Genomic DNA, 19859 nt, shown 5'->3' with positions numbered 1-19859 from the left:
ATAGCTATGAAAAAATGTCATGCCTCTTTTGAAGGGGGATACAAGCAAAATACAAAATATCTAGCCAGTACAGTTATACAGTCAATAACACATCCTCCATGGGGAAGAACACATGCTTTTCTTTAGTATCCATGAAACAATAATACAGGGCTGAATCTTCAAGGGGAATGGAGAGGAGGAACCTATTTCAGTGCACCAAAATGCTAGTGTCATTTTATAGATGCATTTTTTAGCACTAATGTAAATAAGTAGTTGTGTGTGTAGGAGCTCACTTAAGTGGCCATTACTGTATCTGATCTGAACTCACAAAAGGCATATTACAAAGCTGTTTGAAACAGATGTGCTCTTACCCTCCATTTAAAATAAAATTAGTCCATGGTGTTAATTTAGGTAACCTTTGCAGTCACTAATATACAATCACATATACATCATGCACTTTTTAAGCATCTATGAAAGACATTAGGCAGAAGAAAATAATGAAGATAAGAAGAATATACCACTAAACAGTATCTGCATGTTTGATACTCCTTCCCTATAGCTCATTCACATTTAAATGGAATGAGAAAATGAAAAACATTAAATGTAGTATTGTCTATTTTCACTTTATGCAGCTAGGTCTTATAACTCAAACACTCTGGGATTGAACTCTGCCAGACAAACTTTTGCTAATTAAAAAACAACAAAAATACGAGCAGGACAGCTGAATAACTGAAGGCGAATTTATCCTCTTATCCAATGTATTCATGGCATGCTTTTTTATACTTTCTGCTACTACCCTTATTATCCAATGTTATCTTAACTCAATGCTTCTTCAGAATCCCTTATTCCTCCCATCAGCTTAGGCTGTTCTATTTCCACACACCCAGCATTCAACGTCCAGCGCTCTGACTTTCAAACCATGTCTTCTGCAGACCACCAGGAAGGGATTTGCAGAACACTGGCTGAAAGACGCTTATTGTGCAACTAATAAGGAAGGTTGAAATACCATTAAAATTCTGACTCGTGCTTTAAAATGCCATGAAATTCAGAATTACAGCTCTGCCTTGCATCCCTGGTTGCACAATTGCAGTTGCGTACTGCCGACGGTGCAGTATGATCACAGGCTGCCTGCAGCAGCTGAAGCACACAGGCACTTTGGACCACTGCAGCTTTTTGCTCAGGCTCCTGATGGCTTTTTTGGGAGCCTGATCTCCATTAAGGCTACAGGGGAAAGCACCAAGTTAAAAGTTTAAGCTCTGAATTACTCTGATGGTTTTACTTCAGCCCCTCACATATCGCTGTCTTTGAAGTCATAACACCTCCCTCCATGTTCAACTATTTAATTTTGGCCTCAAAGCTACACTTGCCTTTAAATTATCATCAGATGACAAGAGGAAAAGTAAAATGCTTAGAAAGTGTAAATTTTATCATTCTCTTTTAAAAATTGGGGAGAAACCATATCTTGTATTTCATACTGTTCTTTTGAATCGCTGATTTGAAATGATTTGGTGAGAAGATATCACGTCTATTTGATGGGACCAAGAATTTTCACTTGATAAATGCTGGTGTGATGGTATCTTAAGATCTGCTGTGTGGATGGGAGTATAAGTATGAAAGTTAAGATCCAATGCATCTGCATAAGAAAAATCCTTATGATTAAAAATTTAAGAACATTGATCTATGTTATTGACTGACAATTGTAAACCTTTCGTTATACAGGAGAGCTGCTTCCAAATTTGTACACAAAAATCTTCAAAACCATTGGCTCTTTTCTGTGCAGGTTTTAAAAATGTAGTTAAATATTGTCTGCATGTTGATTATGGGGCTAGATTAAGAAATACCAGCATAAAAAAAAAGGCCCTATATTACAGTGAAATTGCTTACAGAGCTACAGCCAGCCTGAAGGGAACTGCTCTTATGGCGAATGTCCATGCATGATGTAAACCTCCTTTTTGGTGATGGTGTTTAGTAATTTCCATAGCAGGCGGGTGTTACATTTTTAATTGATTCCTAGCAGCACAGTCTGTAACCTTCATTGATATGTGTCCATTTCTCAAGATTATTGACTTTTGACATATCTTGCTAGATGTTATGATGACACAGATCTTTTTTGCACGATTGATGTCTATTGATATTACATTAGTTCATCAAGGTTACAAATCACACTGCATCGCACTACGTTTCACATTTGCTGTATCATGACAAGAGGTTTATAATATTCACTCTGGGACATATAAAATGCCTGCTACCCATCCCTTGGATAAATAATTTAAGAAATTGTTGGAAAATCATACCTAATTAGTAGGATCTGCACTCAACAAGTGCCCTTTGATTTAAATTGTATTTGTATTTTGATAGGTATTGATTTTATGAGTAGGAGAGATGAATAATACATTTTGCATTTCTCCACTGTGCATAGCAATCATCTGACAGATATAATGGAGGAACGCTCCTGCAATGGAAGCGGCCTCTTTGGGGACCTGCATGCCTCCCCCAGGAAGCCCATGGGGCAGTTAATGGCACTACTATGTGGAATGGCCCGATCCTTTCTTCTCCCATTGATTTGCTGTATCATCCTGGACAAATCACTCAGCCTCTCAAAGTCTTTCCTTTTCCATCAGTAAAATGGAAACAGAGTGGTTCCTCATCAGTCCACAGATGGTCACGAGACATATGGAGAAAAGCAATAGATACATCCAAGTGGGTATTATACAAGTCCTGACTGTCACTACCACATGGAGCATGGGGCAAAGAAGGAGCCAGCAAGTGAGTCTTTCTATGGGCACAGGAGAGTCTTGTTATACCAGAACCCGTGGTGAAGCCATGTACCTGTGAGAGCAGTGCAGTGGAGGTGGGCAGCACGCAGCACACCCCATCCCTGGAGGGCTGCTCTCTGTCCCTGCTGTCGGCAGCAATGTTCTGCTTATTTTGCCTACTCACTTTCCTGGATGAACTGATACAAGATTAATTTGGTTTTCTTTGGATGCTAATCCCTTAGAGTGAGAAGAGGGAACAAGATGAAGGTTGTACCATGCAAATAACCCGGCTAACACATGCAGGTTGGTATCTTCCTGAGGCAATAGCTGCTCAGCATGCAGGTCGGCAAGCCTGCTTGCATGAGTGGCCAGGGGTGAGAAACAGAAACAGACAAAAAACACCTCTGAGATTGAAAACAAATCAGAATATATCAGTATTTACAAATACCGATTTCCAGCGTCTCAGCAGCTATAAAAAATGCAGACTCCATGAGATAACCGTAATTATAGAAAAGCTTTATTTTTATTTTTTTTCACCCAGTACACCAGCTCTGATTAGAAAGGAAAACCATAGGCTCAACTGTGCAACACAATAAACTACAGCATCAAAGCAACCATCAAAGTGGCCCCTCGGCTGCTGGTAAACAGTACAGTCATAAGAAAACAGACAATGAAAATACAATAAGTAGAAATAGCACTTTTCCCCCATAACATAAACACCATAGACATTCTTTTAATACAAAGAGAAGCAGGATCCAACGTGACAGCTTTAGATTTGCCAAGTATCATGGGAGGACTGTAAAATACATCCTCCCCAAACCAAGCCAAAGGAGCAGAACGAGCCAAGATGTTCTCGTAAGAACAAAGAAATCCCTTTTCTTGGGTCTCAGACAGTTAGCAGGCTTAAATTTGTGGGTTTTCTTTTCATTGTGGTTTGTTTGGTTGCTTGTTTTTTTTTATTTTCATCATCATCATCATCTCTGTCTCATGCTATCTTCAGCAAGATGTGCCAAAATATCTACTAGTGCCTGTGTATGTAGGTGCAATCCACTGCACCAAAAGCACTTTATGGTCTTCAAATAATGGAAATTCTATTTAAGACATTTTATTAGAATATGTAACTAAAAAAAAAAATCTGAAGTAGACAACTGAGAGCCAGGACTGCGCAACTCTGAAGTAGAAGGATTGCTGTCACATGGAAGAGCAGACGATTCATATGCGTTTGAATCCTCAGCCTCTCACAGGGGGAGATTTCAATAATGTGTGGTAGGTTTCTTTGTGAATATTTTACATTCTTTTAGAAGTATTAACTGCACATGAAGGCCTATATTCATATAATCATGAGTGATATGCAACTTCTCTGTCTTGCCCTTCTACTTTCAGGCAGATTTATAGAAATAGAGGCCTGGCAACCCACAAGTGAGGTGCATGGGAGCATACAGCTGAAAGTATAAGAATGGGGCTGCTTGGACATATTTTTTCCATTTTCTCATTAAGGTTTTCTCTGAAGAATTTTTGTGGGAGCCTTAGCCAGTGAGCACTTATCACTTCTAGGTTCCCAAGCAGCCATGGCACAGGGAGAACACCTTTCAGATTGACACAATCTTTCTTCTTATGCATGCTATACCCTCCCAGATGCAGTAATTTGCCCTATTCTGTATCTTTCATAAGAGACAAGCAATATTAATTATCCTGAAGTATTTTTTTAAAAAGATGAATATTGGAGAAGTTCTTACTTATCTCACAAGTTATTCTACTTTCTATGTAAAATGCAAAGTGATTGTAGTAAGTTTCATTTCAAGGCAGATCCCTCCTGGCTAACCCCTCTAGTAAAGTCTGATTCCAGGTGAAGCCAACATGAGAACCGTATTTGCTTTTATGAATGCTAAAATGGTCCATGAATCTCAAATAGTATTGCACCCTCTGTTTTATAAATATTTTATGTGTTTTTCTTCAATAAATACATATATTTTGCGTTTTGAATCTCAGGGCCCCTTTTGAGCTGCACGGCTCTTAGAATCTTAATAGAGAAGTAGCAACATGAAACTGAAAATAAATGCTTTCAGCAAACAGGGAAAGTCTATATTTCACCAAGAAAAGCGTGGCTTAAAATAAAACAGACTCCTGCAACATCTAAATCCTGCATATTTTCTGCAAAGCATGCCACAGCTATTGACATGCTGTTGGTTTTATATGTCCCAGGATGCATGAATTATTACTGTCATTTGACATTTTATATTCCTAATTCCATAGCCTATAGCAACACTTACCATCAGCTGTGGTAGACTATACCAGACCTCTGGCAATGCCTCTTATTGATCAAGCACTGCTCAATGTTTGCCTGCTCAGTAATGCAAAGACAACCTAATTCTCTAAGACAGAAAACCCACAACTTGCTGCATTTGGGATTTCTAGTCCTTTCAAGAGACTCGAGACAAGGAACACAGATTACAGATACCTTCTCCCCCATTGGGAGGCAAACTGAGTTGTCTTACAAGCTTCAGGTACTACAAAAGAAAGTGCATTGCACAGTAATACTAACAAGAAAAGCTGGATGGATGCTAATGAAGGGTGCTAATATGAAAAGTGGGTATGAAAGGGACCTCAGGAATGAAAGAAATATTCTGCTAAGAGTCAGTGGACTTGCAGTGCCAGGCTTATTAACTTCTTGAAAAAGGACGTAGACAAAGTAAGTAATACAGAGACCCCAGTAGCAGAAAAACTATGTCAAAGGTGTTTGCGCTTATGATTTGAAGGAAGAGAAATTTGCTGCAAGCTTACCTAGGTGAAATTCTCTGAAGATAGCAAGAGCATGATTTCATGTAAATAGTTAAATAGAAACTGCAAATCACAGGGCAGCAGAGGATACCACAACTGTCCGTGACCAGACCCAGTGCAGCAGTGACTGTTTCCTGGACTTAGTAATACACACACCAACACCCTCTCAAGTCAAAGGAAAGCTGATCTACCCTTGACATGGGACAAGTCTTGTCATGCACTGCAGCTCACCACAGCAGCACATCAGCATCAGCCCCTACCTTGAGGAGCTTTTTTATCACCTGCTCCCTTCTCCCAATCCACACTCTTCCTCTCCCTTTGGTCCTACCCCCTCCGACCTCTCTCTCCTCCTTCCAGAGAACAGCCATGGCCCCAGCACGGCTCCCCAAGACAGCTCTCCGTATGGAGCAGGTCAGCAGGGAACAGGGGCACAAGGGACATCAGGAAAGAACCCTGCAAGCTGTAGTGTTAGCACAGAAACTTTGACCCTTTACAACACATGCAGCTTATTTCACTTTTTTCGTTTTTTAATCTCCAGGTGATAGATGCAAATAATGGCCATTGTCAATGAGGCTCATTAGCAGTATTTTATTCTTTATTTTTTACACCTTTCTACTGCAGTTATTCAAATGTGTTTGCTCCTTTGCACCAGTGCAGCTGAGGTGGGTTCACCTGATGCAAAGAGAAGGGGGACAAACCCTCAGCTGGAGAAAAGTGCCCCTTCGGAGGTCCTGAAGTTGGTGTTTCTGGGCCTGGCACTCTGCACTGCCCTGCACATGCGTGTGGTGTCTGAGCACAGGGGCCTGATGCTCGTTTGCCACGTGCTGGGGTCCCCTCCCAAAGGCAAGAGCCACCGCTGTACTTGGCAGGGGTGATGTCTGCACCACATGTGCTGGGTTTCTGTGTGTGTGCACACCGGCGTGGCTGTGACCACCTGCTCCACAATTTGAGTCAGTTGGGTGGGAGCATGGTGGCCAAGCCCTGCCAGTGGTGGGCTCCATGTCTGCATGCCCTCAGCACAGTCCTTCTGTAGCAGCAAATGCCCTGTGTGGGGTCAGCCAGGAGACAGCTCTGACCCACACCAGTCCCAGGTGTTTCTGTCAAAGTCATGACAAAGCCAAGGTAAGGGACACGTTTAGCTTGGCCAGCCTGAACCACCAGAGAATTTGTGCAAGGCCAGCTCGGCTTCTCCCCTTAGCCTCACAGCTGCCCTTCCTCAGGGTCTGGTCCCTGGGGGAGCATCCTGGCCTTCTGCCCTGGACAGATCATGCTTCACACTCGAGGCACCAGTGCTCACAGTATTCCTAGGGCTAGTTGCTCAGAGACTGGAATACTTCAGTAATAGCCCATCAACATTTGCTTGCTAGGAATCAGCCTTCATGTGTGGTGAGCATCCGGTCCGGCATCTGACAGATGCTTGTGACAACCCCCATGTGGGGTGAGGACCTTCCCCTGTTCTAGGGACCCATTGGACCAAACTCTTAATGCAGATCTTGGATTTGACCCCTGCAGAGTGTGGCTTTGCTCCTCACTTTGGCTGCTGAGACAGTGGCTGCAGCACCCTCCTGGCATGCTCTGCCGGTCTTCAGAAAAGGGCTTTTCCTGCAGCTATTGCTTTTTGCTCCCCAGCTCTGAGTGCGAGAGTAAGCCTGAACCATGGCAAAGGGTTTTCCTGCTTGCGCTGCACCTTTCTCTTCACTCTCTCCCATTGTCTGACCCTTCTGGTTCCCTTGCTTGTTCCACCAGTGTTCCTGCCACCCGAGGAGCCCCCAGCATCTTTGTTTCCTGGCTGTATCTCTTGGAAAGCATCATCGGGTCATGAACCATTTCTTCCAAACACTGGCTGTATCTGCTGCCTTAGCACAATGATGGAGTTGCCTATACGGTCTCAACTTGCTGCAACAAAAAGCCACACTTCTTCAATCCATCCAGTGAGGTTTTGTTATCACTTGAAATACAGCAGCACAGCTCTGCACCCATAATGTCTTCAGAGCCACTTAACAGCACAGCTAGAGAGCACGATTCCAGTTGAGCTCAGCTGAACACAGAAGGTGACTTCTGGTGCCGGAGCACTTCATCATTGGGGTAAGGCAGGCTGGTGAGGCAGGGCAGTGTTTGACTAGCAAAACCTCTTTCTCTGACATCTTAAGAGGGCAGCATAGCTGCACGAGTTAAACTCTTGCCAGAAAACAAAAATGTTTTTGCTTTGTCAGAACATTACAGTGGTGATTTTGTTCCTGTCTTTTGAAGGGATGAGCTTTAATCGACAGATCCATTCAGCTCCTCAGTCAGCTTGAAGAGAGCTGGTTAATAACAAAGACCATTTGCATTCACGCAGTCCCACCAGCCTCCTTGCATGCATAATGCCTCTTTGGTTGACTTCTCCCAGGGAGAAAACCAGTTTCCCGTTTTGTCCCTGGAAATGATGGAAGGTGCAAACTCCAGGCTAAATGCAGCTTTTCTCTGCTTCAGGAGACTGAGCCCACTGGCCTCACATTCCTGTGGTCAAATCTGGCAGAGCAAACATCTGGAACATGAAAACAAACTCCCAGATTCAGGCCCTCAGTCATAACAAGGACAGGGAGGGTGTTTCTGCTGCAGTTCATCATCACCAGGGTGAGGCGTATGTGTGGGTGTGCATACAGGCACACATAACGGTCGCCCTAAACTTTCTGTAAAGACAGTGCATCGTGTGCATCTGCGCACAAAGATTACAACTCCAGCTGAAATGGGAATTTTACAGCCCTCCAAATCCTTAACTTTGAACCTTTCAGTATTTTTATGAAATTTGGGAAGAGTCTAATTTTGACTTATTGACATCAGTGTACTTTACTGAGTGAGAAGGACTAACTCCTACTATGGTTTCCTCTGAACTCTCATATGAAGAAACAGAATTATTCCATTTATGCAAACACTGGGTGCAGTGTTTTCAATAAAACAAAATACCTTTAAATGAAATACTTCATATAATTTGATTTATTTGTAGTCCTGCTTCTAAAGATTAAAAACATCTACAGTCTTCCCATGATCAATAATCCAATTTTTAAGGGGCTGTTACTTTAATTATAAACATATAAAAGCAATCCAAGCTACTAAAACCCTATATACAGATGCATTGTAAAAGCCAAACTACTTTTTACCCAGCAGGAAAAAAAAAAAGACATAAATAGGTCTGAAAATATTGCAGACATAAATATTTTGGACAGACTAGAAAAACCTCTGAGAATTTGGGACCATAATCAAGCCCCTTAGCAGACCATTCAGTAAACCACAGCCTGAAGGACCCTGTAGTGGGTCTCAGTCATGGAGTGGGACGTTGGAAGGACGCCAAAGGCAGCACACCCACTTTGCCCAGGGGCCATTCACCTATAAACAGGTTACAAAGTAAAAATGGCTTCATAGGTGTGCCACAAGCATTCACAGCTTCTGTGTGCAACGTGGTGTGCCTCAGCTGACAGAAAAAAACAGAGAACACGCATTCCTCCTCTGTCTGCAGCCAGACGGGCATTTTTTCCTCTCTATTTCCATCTCTTTCTGCCCACCTCCTTCATCCCTCATCCAAGCTCCATAAGCTTCCTATTACTCCAGAGTTTAAATCCATTTGTGTTAAACTATTACTGTTGTAGATGCTCTTTCTGTCTTCCTGCTGCTCAGTAAGAAGTAGACTTAGTGGTGCCACCCTAACTAATGAAGATTTATTCAAGAACAGCTCAAACGCATTAAAAACCAGTAGCTTGATCCCACAGTCCTGTTCTAAAGCCTACAACCTCCAGCCCTAATCGATCATTGTGGTGTCCAACAAAGTGCTCTTGGCAGACCCAACACTGTCTCAGATGCATTATTACACATATTAGTTGCATTAAATAAATTATTATCACTGCACCAAACTGCCTCCTGGCCTCATCACACGTTAAAATTTCAGGACCTGCTTGGGACTCACCCTGCATTGCTGACATCTATGAAACTGCCATCCACAGAGTCACCCAGAGCCAGACACTGCAGTCAGGCTCACGCAGCAGCTTGTAAGCACAACTGTATTTTTAACATCCCAGAAACAGTTACTGCGTCATCTCCCTTTATGGCTTTCCTGGAATATTCTTTATATTCTTTGGTTTGTACAAAGTGCTGCGTCTAGGACAATAACTCTGCCTGCGCAGACTAGATGGGATATTCCTGCCCTGTGAGGAACACATGGCCTTCCTCTTAAACATAACATATTGATTTTAAAATTGCTTTGATGACTAGGAAAGCAAAGCACAAATTGGAATCAGTGCATTTATCAGAGCTCTGCTCTTTGTGCGAGGGCAGACGACGTTTCTGATTGCCAGAGGACAAGCGTACTGGTCTCTCCAAAACATGAGGTAAAGATTTACGCAAGATGTGCTCTTAACTCTTGTCCTGCCCAAGTCCAGAAGTCATTCTCAACAGGTTGGAAATGCCAAGCCAAACTCAAATCTTATCTTAACCTGTCTTTTTATGAAGGTTGATTCTCATCAATAGCTCTGCTTTCACTGTCAGTAGTAGGGCAAAACTGCTCTTTCACAAGGATGATATTTACTCCATATTGAAGTTTATTAGGCTTTAGCTTTTTATAAGGTAGCAGCAAGTAATTGCATGTAACATGTGTTTTCATCGTCCCCAGCTGTAACTGTTAGAGAGTACAATGAGAGAAGAGATAAGGTGTATAAACACCCCACAAAAATAATCACTGGGCTTTGATATGGACGTATTGATTTCAGTCACCTGGTTATCATCAAATCTTTATGTGAAAGCACTGAATGTATATTTTATTTTAAACACTTAGCTGCTCTAAATCACAATCACTGATGTTTTTTCCTTCGTGACAGTAACAAGACACATTAGCTAGAAAATGTGTCTTAGAAAAAAAAAAAAAAAAAAAAAAAAAAGAAGACTTACAGCCCAGTGTGTGGCCAGATAGGACATTACTTCATCTTTTGTCACGGTTTGGTAAACAATAAACGTGCTGAGATTTAACCGGGAGCTGGTGCTAACTCATGTTCCTCATAGACCTCAGGTCAGCTGAGCGTGGATGAACATCAGACAGAGCCTGTGACCAGCAGCAGCTCATCAGGCCAGCCACGGGGCGGCCATCAGGCACCACAGAGCTCCCACCAAGGTAAGAGGGAGGAAAACTCTTGGGGTCAGCACTGGGGAGGCAAGGGGAGGCGGGGTTTGCTTCAAAAAAACCCCACACACCTGCCAAATCATACTGAGGTCCTGCCTGAGGAATATACTGAAAGATTAAGAGAATTCATTATTGAGCTTACTCATGTTTATTCAATCTTCCCTTTTGTTTTCATTTTTCAACTACTTTTTCATTTCTCTTGCTTTTCATTCTCATCTGCCTTTGCTTCTCTTTTCTTTCTGCTTTTTCCTATTTCTTCCCTTCCTCTGCTGTTTCCAATCATTCCCTTCTGTGCTTTTCCTCTACCTTTTCCCTTTTTTCAAGTGTCCTGTCCCCCTCATTTGCTCCCTCCAGGAGAGGAGAGGTGGGCACTGCTGTAATTTAGTGCTGATTCCTTATCTGGGATAAGCAACAAAAAAAAAAGAAAGGAAATGACACACATTTTGTTTGAAAAATGTCACAGGTCCTTTAGGATCCTGATTCAATCCCTCCAAAAAATAAATCAATTTCAATTTTTAACAGGCATCAGATCACAACTCAAGGTACCTCTCCTTGAATGCAGTAATGAGTCAGCTAGTTCTAGAAACTGTGGGATATAGGAAACATATTTTGCCAGTTATTCATGGGCAATTCTGCAAAATTCACCACAACCACTATTTAGTGAGCTCTATCACATGGACTTCGCCATTGTTCAATCCCCTTGTTTTTACACACTTATTCCAACACTGAAAATAAAGACATCTATTTACTTAAGCACATCTTTCTGAACATTTTTAAATGCAATAAGCTCTTCATTTTCTGCCTTAAGTCACACTAAGGACAAGGCAGTAAGAGCTAACAAAAGTTCTTATGAAAACGTTAGAGGTACTGTAGCACTGCTATCACATTTTTAATATGAGATAGTATTCTACACCTCAGATTTAATGCACACAGAATAGTTCCAAGTACAATGGCATTTCGAAAACAACATTTAGAAGCATGAAATTACAAGTGTACTGACAGTTTTTTATGTGCTTCCTTATAGCACAGAAGCTGCTGCTCTTTGTCCACCACATCCTTTGTGTCAAAAGCAGCCCAATACTAATAAATCTCAAATACACTTTTGAGATTCATAGCAAGAGCTACAACACCCAGGTGGAATTTATAAACATGTCTTATAATTGTTTCTGCGCCATGCTAGAGCACAGACACAGAAGAAAAGGTCTCTTTGCCCTGTTACTGGGCATCATAAATGGAAGTAGCTTCATTCCTCTGCCTGGGATGTCATCTGTGATATGTGCAGTTCTGGCTGGACTTGAAGGGTACCAGTTTCCCAGCCCTTGCTGGAGCAGCCCTGGGCAGCACCACATGCCACTTGTGACCGGTGGAGATGGGATGGCCCTGCAACACCTTTTCTAGGTCATATAGGGAACCAAATATCTTTTTAGGACACTTACTGTAAATATTGATGATTATTTATGTAAGGGAGCAGTGGGGCTTTAAAATCTGGCAGTGCCTAGACTTCGCAGGACTCAAATCTGCTACACAATTAAGATTTAGGGTTATACTTCTTTTTAGGCATTTACATAACCTTAGAAAGTGCTTTGCTCAGAGCTGTCAGTCAGAGAGGTTCCAGCATCGTTTCTAAAACATTAGGGAGTTTCACACCCAATGTACAATGTTTGGATCTAAAAACTAGACGATAGTGTAATAAACAGGTTTTTTCCTGAACTCATTTCACGTAATTGGGCAGGAATCCCGAGATATTGGAGGCTTGAATCCTACCTGGAAGCACAGTGCTGGGCAGGGAGGGTGCTGTATGGGTTACACTAGTGGATTGTGACTCTTTGGCTCCTCAGAACAATTCCCTCTACCTTTCTCCACCCACCTGGCAATCTGGTGTCCCCAGCTTTTCTCTGAGGAGCCAGTTAACCCAGAGAACTGCAAGGATTTATTTAATGCGACAAAAGCTTTTGTTTTGTGAATATCAGGCTTAAGTCATTTTATGGATAGATCCTCTGGAAATAATACTCAGATTTCCAGAGCTTTAGAGTAGCTATTTGGAAATTCATTAGTAGAAACACTGAGAGTTTCTAAAGAGATAGGTCCTTAGTTGTAGTTTCTTTAACTGAGACCCTCCTGACTCAGTGACTTCCTGCTCTCATATACTAAAGGTAATACTCAATTTCTGGGGGAAAAAAAAAATTCACTGAATTTTTAAAATTATTAGTATAAATGTTTACCACAGAAAATAATTTGCCGGCTTCCTCAGTTTCCTTCCATTAAAACCCTCTTACACCACACTGTGCTTTATGCATATGTGAGAGAAAATCCAAGGTCCAAAGCACAGGGGCCCTGCTGATGCTGTTGAGCCCCATCCTTTCAGCTGGGCAGGGAGGAGCTGTGCTGCCCCAGGAGCTCTGCACAACCTCCTGGAGAGCCCAGCTGCTGCTGCACTGCTCACAGGTGCCATCCCTGCCCATCCAGGACAGGCCTTAGAAGAAACCTTCCTCCGCAGCAACAAGCAGGAGGGCTGGAGCACTGGCCATCCCCAAGCACCACACTATGCCCTTCAGCCTCCCTGCAGAGCCACAGTAAGGCAAAGCAGTGCCGATCCTCAGCACTGCACCCGGAGGTGGTGAGCAGAGGCACGGGAGAAACCCAGGTGGCCACGGCACTGGCCTTTGAACATGGGGTTATATGTTATTTTTCTGAGGGATTAGGTTGTATCTGTCCATTCCAATAATCCTCCACCCTGACCACTGAAACTTCCTGAGCTTCCAGGTGTCCTGGCCCCAAATGATCCATCTGGCCCTCCTCCTTCCATTCACCACATACACCTTGTGTTCAGCAACATTTGGCAGTATGCACAGAGCTGTTGTCAAGAACTTTTCCTCCCATGGGAAAGCCATTTTTCTCCCTTTACCCTTCAGCTTATAGAAATAAAAGGAAATAATGGAAAATAAGGGGATTGTGAAGTTACAAATTTATCACCTGCACGTTTATCTGGGAAAACATTCTCACCCAGCACCACTTAGACTTCCTCTTTGTTGTATAGGTACTGTGCATGACCCTGTGAGGAGCTGATAATACATTCCATACTGCCAGCTTACTACAGCATCCGACTCCAGGCAGTGCTGGACTACCGCAGTACCTGCGTACATGTGTGCCTGCACGCACGGGTACACATGCTGACTGTAAAACACGGCTGTTATTCTTTAAACAAATGTGTTCAAATTGCACAATATTAACAGAGCATTTTTTGCTTGAAAAAAGAGTCACATATTTTATATCCTTTATCAATCATGATGTCTAAATTTGGAGCATCCAGTAGCATACTCACTGATTTCTCAGTCAGCTCTTGCCTTTTCATTTTGACAGTACTTTTCAACCTCAATACTGAGCAGAGGAGCAAGTCGTGATCCGACATGTTAAAAACAAGAGCCACTGCTTATGTGCCCTGTGCAGCAGAGCTACCACTGCTGTGGGGGCAGCCCAATAGCCCGTGGGGACAGCCTGACAGCCCACAGCCCTCACACAGGCAAGGCTCCCACGGAGGGGAGTGCAGCTACATGTCCCTAACACTACCACACCAGCCTTGCTTCTTGGGGACAGGCTCTGCTGCATGGACAGCATTTGGTTTTTTGTTGTAAAAGAAGATAAATGGCTCAAATACTGATCTTCCCAAAAGCTGACTATAATAACAGTAAGTCAAATAAATCAGCATGTTTTGGTATTCTATAGAAGGTATGTTGAACTATCAAAGTATGATAGCTGTCTCTCTTCCAAGGATAGCCAGGTGATCATTCTTCCCATATCTCAGGGTAGATAAGGGTATTCATATCCCTGTACTTGTGCTACATATGAAGGCTTTAAAGTCCTTTTTGAAATGCTGAAATCGAAGTTCTAATCAAGTTGGCCCAACCCTCAGAGCTGTTACAGCCAACACTCACGTAATACCACAAACTCAGGGGGATTGCCCTTCATTTAGACTGCTTTAAGAAACTTTGGTTCCCATTTTTCATACTGTCCTGGCTTTCCCCCCCTTGCAGCCTTGGCACAGGGAGCAGTGCAGGTTGTAGCACACTCCTCTCCTTGACTACCCGAACACAAAGCAAAAGTGCAAGAGCCTGCAGCGAGGACCTGCCCTGAAAGAGGCTGGTGTGGAATTTGTCACCAGATATAGGAAGCTGAAGAAATTTAGCTTTTACCCTGCAGGAGCTCTGACACAAAATATCTAGAAAAAGGGCAATTTAGTAAATCAGTAGTAGATCAAATTTAGTAGATCGTCTTTTTCATCATTATTTTCGTCTCTTGAGTCCTAGCAATAGCTTTAGCAGGTTGGAAAGAGCTTCTCTGAGAAACAAAGAGGTTTTGTCCTGCGGAGCCACAGCCCAGTGAGGGCAGACCCCTCCTGTTACCCCTGGGCATCAGGTCCAGGCCACCCCACCTCATTGCTTCCCCTGCCTCTGTGTCCAGAGGACCTGCTGCAAAACGCTTCACCAATTTACACAGGCATCAATGTCTGCCTGAGTCCGGACATCCAAGAAGCACCGGGAATAGCAAAGATTGTGATGTTTAAATTTGTTAATAAACAAAACAATACATGGCAGCAATGTTCCAGCTGGAAAATAAAACTCACAGCTGGAGGAGGCTGGCAGGGTGGTGGTGGCTCTATGCACATTGCAGCCCCCACCCTGCCAAGAGAGGACTCGGCAGCTGCCTGTGCCTCTCCTACGGGGGCCAGCTCCGACCTGCCCATGGCAGAAGGGATGCTATAGCCTGGTCACGTCCCTGCCACCATGGCAAGCCACAGCTGCCCCTGCCTTCACCGACTGCATTATTTCCAGCCATTAAAGCATTGCTCTGCAGGCCTGGATTTTCCTGTCAGGATCTATGAGATACAGAATAACCCTACAAACCAAATTATATGGCTGAGACTCTCTTTCCCCACCTGGACAGAAACAATTTTGACCCCTGCCTGTTCTTTAACAGTCTTTTCCGACAGGTGAGCGACCCCCAGTGCTCCACCTCAATTAACCACCGCCCTTGGCTTTTGGTAGCAATTTGTTTTCAATTACCTCCTTCAGACAAATCTGAATGATTACCACCACTTTTTTCACATTTCTTTCTGATGTCAAGTGTATACCAAAGTGTTCACAGTGCATCAACTATTGATCCTGCAAAATTCCAAAGAAAGCATCAGTTGCCTCTAGTGAAGACCAGGGCAGCCCAAACCCTCAGTTGCTTTGCCTGGCATGGATCCGTGGACACAGATGGAAATTTCTCCCCAGTGAGGAGTGCAAGTCTGAGTGCTGCAGGGCCACCCTGGTTTCAGCTCTGCTAAGTCGAGGGGAAGCACACACCTACTAACAAAATCACTCCTGCCTGGAGCTGCAGTGCCGGCAGGGGAGCAGCAGCAGCTCCTGTCCCAGCTGAGCCCTGTGAGATGCCGACTGCTCCCAAAGCAAAGGGTACCCACAGGGGCTCGGGCACAGGCTGCCCTCCCTCTCTGGAGCCTCTCCACCACTTTAAGGTAGCAGGAACCAGACTTAAGTTGATCCTAGTAGTAGATCTTCCAAGGTAGGGAAGTGAAGAAAGGAAGCTGCAGCATACTATGTATCCTAATTGCATTTGCTCTGCAGGCTCTGAAATGTCAGTCAAACAAATACGCCATCGCCTTTACTGCTCTGCAGTTGCCATTTACTATTTTACTGGGAAATTGTCCAGGAAAGGGATACTACCTAGAAGGGACTATTATGCCAGCACTGGAAACCAGCAATATTTCTGAACGACCCCATGGGCCCATTATCTATTCCTACACTGCAGAAAGACAAGAAGAGCCTGAGTGAGCCAATTTGTGTTTGTGGTAGCAATTGCAGCAGTAGTGGGGATGGAGACAGCCCAGGACCCAGCGGGCACATCTGAACTGGTGCACACTCTGGAGCTGTAACAATGCACACCAGAGCAGAGCATGATTCAGTGAGTGAAGGGGAAAAAAAAACATCTTAAAATGAGCTCTTTTATGAGCCCGAGTTTTGTTACACAACTTTATCAGAGTTTATGAGGACTGGAGAAAGCAATATGAAAAGGCACTCTCCAGCACACTGTTTAGCTCTATCAGTCCACAAAACCAGTAATTCCCAAGAGATGCAGATAATATGGGGCAGACAGGTTTGCTGAAGTGACAAAGCCACCTTCCTCAGGAAGAGCCCCACTAAAACCATCTTTTTTTCTCTAGCAATGACTCTTTGCCCTCCCAAGAGTTCGATTCCTGCTATAGGGAGCTCCTTAACACCTAATTACCACTTTGCTACACTAAGAGTGAGCATTTGAGATACTTAATATGCAGAATCATTCTGAATCACCCCATTTTACCACTACTTTGTTTTTCCTCCCAGTCAAAAAAGCATACCAAAGGGTGCATAGCCCACTTCTCCTTACTGTAATTCCCCTCCTGCTCCCACAAAGAAACATGGGTTTACCTGGACCACATTCCATTGACTTGTAAGCAAAGTTCAGTCTGTCTGTCCTTCCCTCTCTTCAGATAGCAAGTCCCAGAGGGCAGTTTCAGACCTACTTATAGATTCAACCTCTGTGAGCAGGGGGAACAGGGTTGTGTCTGACACAGGTGGGGAGGAAACCATCCATTACTAAAAGGGGCAACTCCCATCCCCTGGAAATTAGCTTAGCAAGGAAAACCTGTGCCCTTCACAAAAGCTTCTGGCTCACTGTTTCCAGAACATTCAGCAACCATTTTATTTCTGACATTTTTTGGTTTTCATCACATTGTCTCTGGCACTGAAAGCACTGGTGGATCAATGCTCAGTTCAAGCTCTTGTGTCAGGGCATCCTGTCCCTGGCTCTGGGGCAGCACTAACAAGGCCACACAGTGCCCTGCAAGCAGGGGAGAGGGTCGGGGTCACCACCAGCAGTGCTGTGGCTGCTGTCTGGCACAGAGATGGCTGTTCTGCTGCAGTCTGGGGTCTATGTTCACTGCATCACAGGGATCTACACCATGAGCATTTCGTCCCTACCTTATTCTTTGCACACTTTGTCAGCTCTAGGTATGGTTCCTGCAGACATACAAGCTGGATTAATATTAATTTTTTTCATTTTAAACAAAACAAATGCCATGGTTTATCACACCTTTCTCCCTCTCTGTCTCTCAGAGGGGATTTCTTAAATTCACATGGGTTACGCATTTTCATTAACCACACCGGCTGCAGTAAACTATGTTTGAATCATCATTTAGAGAAGTGAAGATTTAATTTCATGGTGGAATTAAGGTTGACATTTCCTTTTTATTTATACTACACCAAGGATTAATAAGGTTACTATAACCTTAATCTTTGATAGCTCAACAATAGAATACTCCAGGATTACTGCAAAAGCTGGATTTTAACTCTTTTAATCCCATTATTGTTGATAACCTTATCAACACTGTGCCCCACCATAAGGGTAGAGTGGAAGAATATCAGACTCCACAATTCCTTACCATGGAGCAGCACTCATACTTTGAGCAGAAGAGCCAGAGACAGTTGCTTGGTTGATGCCTGCAGTGAGGTTCACAGTTTGCAGTAGGGCTGCAATGCTGCTTTTAAACTCCTTCTCAGAGATCTTTGCCAAGAAAAACAGTGGTCCAGCGGCATATGTTGGCAGAGCAATGCAAGGTTGCTCTAATTCCCTTACTTTGTTTTTCCCTCCTCCCATGCGACAACTACTCCAAGAATCAGACTGCCAGTCTGGCAAGTTGAGATCCAGAAACTTATTGCTAATTACCATGTTTACAATTCCCAACCTGTCTGTTGGTGCCAACAATCAAACTGCATCCTCTTGAGTGCACCAAGACACTTGCTGGCAGTAGTTTCCTAAGGTTCCAGGCTGGCTACATTAATTACTGTTAACTTAATTTTTGTGTATTGAGAAGCAGCTTTAATTAGTGATTCCATGGTTTAAAATCATCCTTTTATGAGTTTCAAGGAATAGCAGCTAGACTTATAGACTACTTATCAACCTACATATCTTTTATTTGGAAACACAAGTGATAGTAAACTTATATGTGGCCTGACAAATAAAATAGGCAGAGGTTTAATAAAAATCTCACCAGGAAACGAAAGGTTATGCCTTCTCTTTGAAGTAAAATAAGCAGCTCTAAAAAGCAGGTTGGATATTTTTTATCATCCTCAGTAAAGATTTGACTGGACAGAATAAACCACACTCTGGTGGTATATCACTGAATCAAAGTATTTAATGAATTAAAAGAAAAAGCATGTATTTTATGAACTCAGTGAAAGAGATCCCAAACTCAAAGAACTGCAGGGCAGAGCCTGAGCAGAGAGGATCCAGTTTGTGCCCTGCAAGTTCTAGCCCAAAGCTCCTGAAGGCCATCTGACTACTCGGTTGGGATCCCCTTTAGCAGAGCACATGCTTCTGCCCCACCAGAGTGAGTAAAGCATGCTGTGCCCTAAAAGCAGCACCTCTCAGCAGCCAGGCTGGGCTGTGAGGGCTTGGGGACTCGCATGGACACCCCAGGAATCAGCAGGCACACAGGGCTGTGCAGGAGACAGGAACAGGCTACCCACTAAAGTTCTGTGCCCAGGGGCCACGCCTGCAGAGCCCACCCAATGCCCACAATTCCCCCCCACAGCAATACATTTCTAACCTGAATTTTCTAACCTGGCAATGACATTCAATCTCCATGATGCCGGGCTTAAAAAGTTGGTCAGGAGCTGATGAGAACTGCACTACACTGCCTCTCTGAGGATGTTTTATTCTATTCTCTGGTGGGTGTGGAACTACAAGATAGAGAGCCAGAGCTCTGCCCCCCAACATGGCTTGGTGCTCCTGGAGTGGACAGGCTGATCTCAGTCAGTGCTGCTGGACACTGGCAGCATGCAGATGTCAGTGCAGCCAATGTCTGTGCTGTGTTGAGGCTGCAATCAGTCTCATCTCTTAGGGGCAGTTTGGATTGTCACAACCATCTGAAAATTGACAGTTTTAAGAGGAACCCTGCATTCAGGCTAGAGCAGCATCATGCCCGTATCTGCTTATAATACTACTGGTCCTCCCTGGCTATGTAAGGATAGATCTAGGAGTCTGATTTTAGTCCCATTTTCCTAAAACTTGGTCTAACTAATAACAGGCCACGGTGAGACTGTCTTTTCTGCCCTGCAGCAGATTCTCCACTGTCTCACTGAGTCCCAAGACACCAGCTAACT

The 19859-nt window shown here is 43.6% G+C and overlaps 1 long non-coding RNA gene across 3 annotated transcripts in view; it reads right to left on the bottom strand.

Moving 5' to 3' along the window:
• The window catches only part of LOC113961529, a 46423-nt gene that overhangs the window by 13587 nt on the left and 12977 nt on the right, over window positions 1–19859 (bottom strand). The gene's annotated exons all lie outside the window — the stretch shown is intronic.

This window comes from Neopelma chrysocephalum, unplaced genomic scaffold, assembly GCF_003984885.1.
Source record: "Neopelma chrysocephalum unplaced genomic scaffold, ASM398488v2 Primary Assembly neopelma1_97222, whole genome shotgun sequence".
Classification (NCBI taxonomy): Eukaryota; Metazoa; Chordata; class Aves; order Passeriformes; family Pipridae; genus Neopelma; species Neopelma chrysocephalum.
Note: the sequence above shows the minus strand (reverse complement) of the source record. Positions and strands in the feature narration are given on the sequence as shown.